This window comes from Ischnura elegans (assembly GCF_921293095.1).
Source record: "Ischnura elegans chromosome 13 unlocalized genomic scaffold, ioIscEleg1.1 SUPER_13_unloc_2, whole genome shotgun sequence".
In the NCBI taxonomy this organism is placed as follows: domain Eukaryota; kingdom Metazoa; phylum Arthropoda; class Insecta; order Odonata; family Coenagrionidae; genus Ischnura; species Ischnura elegans.
The window spans coordinates 639,684-649,210 of record NW_025791658.1 but is presented as its reverse complement, the minus strand read 5'-3'; positions in this window follow the sequence as shown (position 1 = coordinate 649,210).

Genomic DNA, 9,527 nt, shown 5'->3' with positions numbered 1-9,527 from the left:
GATTGGTGTAATATTATCTGTGTATGATAAAGTTGCAGGTAAATCATTAATGTATATGAAGAATAGAAAAGGTCCAAGAATAGACCCTTGTGGGACACCCATTGAGGATGAAGAAATACTAGAGGTATGTTTAGTGCCATCGATCAAAAGTAGAGATGGGTCGAATAGCAGATAACTTGAATATCGAATTCGAATATTAAATCATTGCTCGAATATTCGAATACCTTGAATACTAAACGATGAATGCTGGAATGTGTTGACTTGGTTGCCTATGCAGCAGGAAACACAAGATTTTGGGGAGTAATTTTGATTTCCTTTAAAGGATTCGAACAGGAATTTAGCTTATTAATGGAATATTTTAATTTTATGGAAACAATTGGGCATATAATTAATACAATTAACATCGCTTTATGCCCACTCCTGCTGCCAAGTGCTAGCGGACAATCTGAGGCATTTTGCAAAATACAAGCTCTTATCTCCCCTGGATTTTCTTAAATTATTTTCAGTCCATCTTTGGGAGTTCTCACGAGATAAGAAGATGAATTGGAATTGCTATCAGGGAGCAAATACTATTACGGGAGGCGGTACTTTTCGCATAACTATTCGAGACCTCGAATATCGAATACTTTCAAGTATTCGAGGTATTCGCGGATAATAGTCGCACATCTCTAATCAAAAGATTCACTGTCTGAGATCGATTGTGAAGGTACGATGCAATCCAGTTGGGAGGTGTGCCTCTGATGCCCATACTATCTAGTTTGCACAAGAGCAGCTTATGATTCACTAGGTCAAATGCCTTGGAGAAGTCAAAGAAAAACCCCAAAGTTTCATGTTTGTTATCAATGGAGAGTAATACATTGTCGATTGCTCGATAAATTGCAGAAGTGGTGGACTTCCCTTGAAGAAAACCATGTTGGTCTTTAGAAAAGAGGTTAAATTTGTCCATGTAGGATATTAATTGAGTGTACATGACTCTCTCAAAAATTTTGGAAAATGTATTCTGTAGTGAAATCGGCCTATAGTTATTGAGGTCATCAGTGCTGCCCTTATTTTTGTAGAGAGGAATTATTCTTGACCTTTTTAGTGGTGTTGGGAAAATGCCCAATTTCAGTGATTAATTCACTAAGTGAATTAGAGGTAACTTTATAATGTCAAAACAGGATAATGTCACTTTCCCAGTTATTTCATCTGACCCAGTACTTTCTTTGCGGCTTAGTCTGGTAATGATTGACTTGAGATCAGATTCTCTGCAGGGACTGGTTAAGAATGACATAGTAGTGGTGAATGACGGTCTGAAAGGGTTATTGGATGAGGTTAAGGTAGGAGTTTTGGAAAAATGTTGATTGAAAAGATCAGCAAGGGCAGTGTAATTTATTTGACAGCCTGTTGTAGTGTCCTTCATTTTTGGTAGAGAGTGATTTTTAAGATTTCCTTTGGCAGCATTTATAATTTTCCAGGCAGTTTTTGTTTTGTTGCTTGCATTAAATAATGTATTGTCATTAAACATCCTTTTTGCAGTAACAATTAATTTCCTATACCATATTTTCATTTCCCTGCAATGTGCCTTACAATTCAATTGCGATTCAATATGCAAGGTTTTTAAGGACTTTGGAGTAAAATTGAATATATATCATTAGTGACCCAGGATTTACGTTTAGAGTAATTCTGGATTTTCTTGGTTTCTAGCGGAAAAGCCACATCAAAGTGATATTGGAAGGTATTTATATACCTAAGCAAAATACTACTCTAAGAAGTTTAAAAAAATAAATACTATGTACACCCATGACTTGCTTATCACAAGAGATGCTTTCCTTGGGGTCTTTGCACAAATGTAATTTGCATTACTTGAGACTATTTTAAATTTCAGAAGGTAGGGAAGCGTTCCTACTCAAGTAAAAATTTCTCCCTTGAAACTTGACTGAAACTGGGCTGAAACTACCTTGAAACTTACTGCCTTGCTTCTATGCTGAAACTGCATTGAAATTGAAACAAAACCAATGGAGTTTGGAAGAGGGATGGCAGTGCATTAGCAGTGCAATTAAGTACTCCAGCTACTCCAATGAAACTCCCTTGGCTAGCTACACTGAAACTCCCTTGGCTACTAACTAGACTGAAACTCCCTTGGTTACTGCCTAGACTGAAACTCCATTGGATAGCTAGACTGAAACTCCCTTGTATGCCAGGCTGAAACTCCCTTGTTTGGCTGAATACATTTCCCCACCCAATCCATTAAAATTCCCTTGTCAAATCATATGAAATACAGTAAATTAACAACTTGCGCAACCCATCCAAAAGTGGATGATCACATAACAGATTTCTCCCACAATTTTGCAGGCATGATAGAAGATAAAGGGTGGACAGGTGATTGTGATAAACAATAGTTATAACTGCAATGACCACAACATTTTTCAAGACACAATTTATTAGAACATGAAAATACATCAATAAATTAATAACTGTTATAAGCACATACAAAAATCTTTCAAATGAAAGAAGTCATGGAAGTTAGATGCTTCTGCAATAGAGAAGAAACATGACTGATGAGAGTCACAAACGACTTAACTCAAAATCAAATTAGCAAAATTGACATAAAAAACTCTCCTTTACTTGGCTTAATACATACATAGTTATATCGTGCATCAACCCTTTCCGTGCGGCTGGACGTGAATTCACGTCTTCTACCCGGCAGCTTTAATAGCGGCACCACTGCATCCAAGTCGCTCCGAGGGGCTCTTGCAGGCTCACAGCCGTCAGTTACACTCCTACCATCGCTTGGGGAAGGTCAGTTCTACTTGCTGGGGTGAATATTACGGTCGAAGACGCTTTCACTTGGAGGTACGTAAACATTTTTTTTTCCTTGTACTATTTCATTTTCTGTTGTAAATATGCGTGATTTGCCTTTTATTTACCTAATTGTGTGTTGATATATGTGCTATAGATATGTATTTTGAAAATTAGGTTTATGTTTTTCAAGTTAAAAGAAAATGAAAATTTTCAGCTAATTTTTTTTTTTTTTACTTTTACGGCGACAAATTGTCGTTATCCAAAATATTCATAGAATATTCTGCACTAACTAGCGATGAAATGCGGCAATGAAGTATTGAATGCATTTTTTATCATTTATTGTACATAGATCCAATTTTTATTTAAAACACCCATGTACCGTGTATTCATTATTTCTTCTTATTACTCCCTACACAAGATACTCCAGCAGCAAAGAATCAATTGCAGAATTCAGGAGCTGTAAATATCCCGATCCTGTGTTTTGATCTTCTTTGTTTCCTTCGTCTCCCTTCAATTTGGGTGAGTTAACGAATCATTACGTTATACTTTTTTTGCTTCAAAATATTTTTTTTGCGAAACGTAGCTACATATTTTCTATTTTTGCTCAAGTAACATTTTCATTTATTTTATTTTTCAAATGACAGTTATGCGCTCCTAAATTTTTATATTTAATCCTAGGACCAGTGCGTTACAAATTCATGCATAAATTTTTAATTTTTCTTCGTAAATTCGTACCTATTACTAGTTAGTATTAGCATATCATGCCTTCATTACTGAAAGTTGAAACTTTCAACTTGAAAGTGCTGTTGCTGTTATTTGTATTTAATTACCACTATCATAATTCTGGAAACATCAAAAATAAGACACGATATCAAAGAACATTTTGGTATTCTTGTTAAAATTTTGCGGTACTCGCTTGCTGCGTAACAAAATATCTTTGTTCATTGCGAATGAAAATCACTTTGTGTTCTTGGTATCTGCATAATCAGGAAATCAAGAAAAAGAATTATCCGTGGAAGTGTTGTCATTCCCGTTAGACATTTGGCTGTTCAGGAAAGGATGTTTTGAAAGTTGGAGTTGAAGTGGTCGCTAGCAATATCTTTAGTAGTCTTCAACATTTCACTCTTTTCAGATACGGTTCACTCTCTCCGTATATTCTTTTGTTTGATCAATTGCCGTGGTGCCGCGCGGCCTTCATGGCCCTGCTTTCGGAAGTTTCGCAGACACAAAGAGGGTTTATTGCCACGTGAAAAGGATTAGGGATGAGGGTGTTGGGGCGGAAGAACCCTCAAGCAGGACAGCGTCAGAGGATATTTTCTTAGTATGAAGCAGAGTTCAATGGTCTACGGACTAGCTCGGGGATTCCCTCTGAGAATATTTCGGAATGCATGTCATCGCCTGGCGGTAAATAACTAACTCTGTCCATGCTCTATGTTGGAAAATATGAATGCATAAATTTGGTGATGTATGTATTTCCTATGTATTTGTGATACTGGTGTACCTTTGATCGATACTATCGATTGTTAATTGTCGGTGCGGTCTGGTTGGTAACCAGTAAATAAGTTGGTGTTCTTGAAGTTTAACTGTTTCTTTTCTCGCTTGTGTCACGTCGATGACTGTTTAATTAATAAACGCAAAGTCACGCAAAGTCTATATACAAATCATTCAACACTCTGTGTAAAACGGGACGGCCGCTGGTCTGCGGGTACCTGCTGGTCCGACCCTTATAATCCTCCGCAGGCAAACACCCTACCCCGGCCTATGACAATGGGAGTGGAGTAGATCTGAGTTATTCTTCGGCATTTAATAGCATAGCGATACAAGCTAAATGTTTTCTAATGAATGCCAAATATACCATATTTAGAAACTTTTTTTAAAATGATGGAAAACGACACCAAACTCGCCATAGTTTTTTTTTTTAAATAAACAAAGACCATTTTGCTATATTCGCTTATTTATTCATTCATCATTGAACCAATATGTTACTAAAATCAGGTCTTTATTTTTTCAATCGAGATCTAATAAATAGTGAAAAATTATATTATTTTCCAAAATTTTTTTTAAATCCATAAAAGTATGCCATCGTACTATGCTTTCATTTATCAGGTTTCAGAATGGTTAAAACTTGGGGAGGAAAAAAAAGAGGTGTGGAGCAATCCACCCTTAGGGAGAGTCCTCAACCCTCGACTTCACAAGTCAGTCCCCCACGAACTCCTGATCCTCAGGATATTACGGAGGACATTCCTCCACCGAAGTCGAGGAGAATGGCAGCTTCGGGAGTAATAACCTCCACGGAGGAACTCCGGAGGCTTCTAGAAGAGGAAGATGATAGTGACGAAGACGATAGTACCTTCTCCGGTGAAACGGTTTACAGCGAGAGTGATGACGATGATTCGGAGGAGGAAGAGGATCCCTCGCAGGGTAATGACTTACTATCCCCAGATTCAGGCCTCCCGAGCACCTCTTCACAAGCCACCACTGCCAGACTGAGACAGACCACCTACACCTGGACTTCTGACGAACGACAATAGACCCCATTCCATTTACCCATGACTGCTTCACCTCAAGGAGACCAACTTTTTTAATCTTTTACTGACTGACAGTATCCTCGAATTGACAGTGAGAGAGACAAATAGATTTGCCGACGAGCTGAAGGCGCAGAATGTAGCCCCGAAAGCAAGGATTGCTAAATGGAAATCCTTGACGAAAGAGGAGTTCCTTATATTTTTAGGCGTCCTGTACCACATGGGAACAATCCAATTAAATAGGATATCGGACTTCTGGAGCAAGGACTTCCTATTTAACTTTCCCTGCTTTCGGGGATGCATGAGCCGTGACAGGTTCTTGGGTATTTTGCAATGTTTGCACTTTGCGAAAAACCCAGAACCTGGTCAGCCTCAGCCAAATGACCGCCTATATAAAATTCGCCCCCAAATAGACCGCTTTCATGACTCAATAAGTAATGCCGTGACTCCGACGCAAAAACTCTGCGTTGATGAGTCCATGCTTCTCTGGAGGGGGCGACTTGTTTTCCGAATGCTTTTGAAGGGGAAGAAACATAAATACGGAATCAAAATTTATATGCTAACGGAACCTTCGGGTTTAGTTCTCAGATTTATCGTTTACACAGGATCTAGTGACGCTGATGTAGAAGGCCGAGACCATGTTGACACCGTTGTGAATAAATTAATGGAGGGTCACCTTGATGCTGACCATTCATTATTTATGGATAACTATTACAACAGTGTTAATTTGGCCCACCAACTACTGGAGCGGAAGACCCATTGTGCCGGAACTTTGAGAACTAACCGGAAGGGTAATCCTTCCCAAATTAATTCAAAAAAATTAAAGAAGGGGGAAGTTGTGAATGCCTACACTGATGACGGTGTCTGCGCCATGAAGTGGAAAGACAAGAGAGAAGTACTGATGATCAGTTCGCAGTATAGCGGCGAAATGATCAATGTCCCCTGCCGAAGGGGAGGGGGAACTATACCCAAACCTGAGGCAATTGCAAGATACAACGAGGCAATGGGGGGCATTGATCACACTGATCAGATGATGTCCTATTATCCAATTGAGCGAAAAACTCTCAAGTGGTATAAGAAGTTGGGCATTCACATCTTCCACCTTCTCCTCCTCAACAGCTATTATTTATATAAGAAATTGCATCCCAGATATTCATTTTATGACTTTCGGCTTTCGGTAATCAAATCTTTACTTTCACCTGTTTTCACTTGCCCTTCAGGCCCTTCCCCTTCAGTCCCTTCCAGAGGCGTAGGCTTATCAAGGCATTTCCCTCACACTCTTCCAATTGACGAGAAAAGCAAGAGGAACAGAACGGTGCAAAGAAGGTGCCGGGATTGCCAGAAGAAGGGGATAAGAAAAGACACAATGTTCTTTTGCCCTTCTTACAAGGGACACTCTCCCCTCTGCGTCAACACATGTTTCATGGCCTTCCATGAAATCATGCGAGTGTAAATATTTGTACATTATAATTTAAATGATGGAAACTATTTTTTTATTTGTGTATAATTAATATGTTTTCTTGCTCTGCAGTCTGATGTAGTTGTAATTTCTATTCTATTTTTACGTCTTTCAATTTTCAAATACTATTGTAAAAGGATTTTGTGTTTATTTGGAATTTGTGTGATTGCAGGGTATATTATTTATATGTTTAGTGCTTTTTAAAAATATATTATACTTGTTTCCAAAGTTTTTTTTTCATTTATAAATCCTGCTAGAAGCTGTGTTAATTCTTTCTGCAAAATGTCGTAACGACATTTTTTTAAATATTAGATTCAAATGTCAAAATAGTATACAACATATTTCATTCTATTATTTCATAGAACATAAGAACGAGTGGGGAAATAGCTATTTAGCCGTTATAGTTTTAGCAGATCGCGTTTTTAGCAGAAAAATATCAACATATGCAAAATAATTACTAAATTGATATGGAATTTTAAATCAAAATAAAAATAAGACTTCATATTGCATTACTATATTTGAAGGGCTTTGCATTTTTTCCCAGCACTAGGGGTAGCTAAAAACTTTTGAGAGATATATGGTCGTAAAGGGGCGTTGATACTACCCTGCATAACTCAAAGTGACCTCAAGCGTATGGCTGAGGACGTGAATTCACGTCAGTAGAAAAAATTTAAATTTTTAGCATTAAAATTTTTTTTAAATTACTGAAGAACAATTGTTTCTTAGGTACAGTATTACTGAAAAACCCAAAAAAATGCATTCAGTCAGGGAAAAGCCATACAAAAAATAGCCTCAGCGTTGAAAGGGTTAATGTGAAGCATTGAAATTATAGAAAGCAAAACTTAAATTATCACTGGGGAAGCATGCGCTATGCATCATAGTTCAATGAAAAACGAAGCGATGACTCGTTACTTAGGCTATGTGTGAACTCCAAACGAAAACCACGCAAGCTTCCAAAACTATCAGCAGTAACTAATAAGTATAAGGAGTAAATATACATTGCACTACAGCGATACACACCCGCATTCCTTATTTCTTCGAAAGCCCGCTCCAGCTCACCGAGTCTGGTCCTCCGCAGGATGACTAACGGATGGCGCGGCATTGAATACCGGTTGGTGTCAAGGGTCGGTGTATTCTCCTCCACATCCGGGGTATCCATCAGGCAGGAAAAGTGGATGGCAGTCGCCAACGCGTTGAAAGAAGGATTCATTATTGGCTGCACGACCCCCGAAAAAGGAGCTTGAAATCCTTAAACGTGCCTGGATTAAAACACAAATTCAATTTCAACGTTCTCATGGCTAAACATGGAAGGAACAAACATGCCATCAGAGAAGTTAAAACGCTTACCTCCAATTTTGACTGCAGTCACCACCACCGACCTCGTTCTCCCCTTCACCTTAATTTCGATTAATTCTTGCCGTTAACAACCGTCGAGCGGGAAAATATTTATGCCATCAATCTTTTCATGCCAAAACCCATGCTCACCACTCGTCTTTCGCTCCTAGCAACTTGAGAGAAATAACGGAATAACAGCAACCGACAGCCTGATGCACGGGAAAAGATATACATGTTGCCAAAAGCTAAATTTAAAAAAATACATTGCCACTGAAAACAGGGGTCGCGTATATGTCCGGTAGATGGGTTCCGTATGTTGGCAAAACTTACGATGGGTAGCACACGCTCAGCAAGGGAGAAGCAGTTCTAATTCATGAGGGAGAGGGGATACCCAAATGCTGCAGCAGCTCTGTGGCAATGCAGTAAAGGCATGCGGCAAGAGAGATGCAGTGGTGTCATAAATTCGGCCTGGCCTGGGCCTATTGTCCAGTTCAGTATCAGTGGGGCACACATGCAGCAAGGGAGAAGCAGTTCAAAAGCAATGGACTTGCAAGGGAGAATGGCATCAGAGTTTCAGTTGAGTGCTCTTTTTCTTGTTGAGGACAAGGCAGTGCAGTGCAGTTACAAGGTTGTTTCAAGGCAGTTTGAGCGCATTCAGTGGAGTTTCAGCCCAGAATCAGGTCTGTTCCAAGGGAAAAATTTTTACTTGAGACGTGAGGTAGTTTATACTTAGGAGTCAGAATATAAGGAGTTGGTCGTCCATGTTCCTGTATATTATCGAACTTAATTGACTATAAGTGAGGATATTTTCATGTCTGTTATCTGCAAGGTTGAGGGCAGAATAAAACACCAGGATACAAACGTGAGGCAGTTTACTCTAAGGAGTCAGAATCGTAGGAGTTCGTCGTCCATGTTTCCATATATAGTATCGAAATTAACTGACGATAAGGGAGGATATTTCCATTAACCTTATCAGCAAGGTTGCGGGCAGAATAAAACACCAGGATACAAACGGGAGGAAGATTATTCTAAGCAGTCAGAATGAAAGGAGTAGGACACCGACATTTCCATATTTTATCGAAATTAATTGACGATAAGTGAGGATATTTTCAAGTCCCTTATCAGCATTGTTTAGGGCAGAATAAAATGCCATGATACAAATGTGAGGCAGTTTATTCTAAGAAGTGAGAATCTAGGTAGTTGGTTGCCCATGTTCCCGTATATAATGAATAATAATTGACGATAAGTGAGGATATTTTCATGTCCCTCATTAGAAAGGTTGAGTACAGAATAAAACGACAGGATACAAACATGAGGCAGTTTATTCTAAGCAGTCAGAATCTAAAAAGTTGGTAGCTGAAGTCCCCGTATATTGTCGAAATTAATTGACGATAAGTGAGGATATTTTCATGTCCCTTATCAGC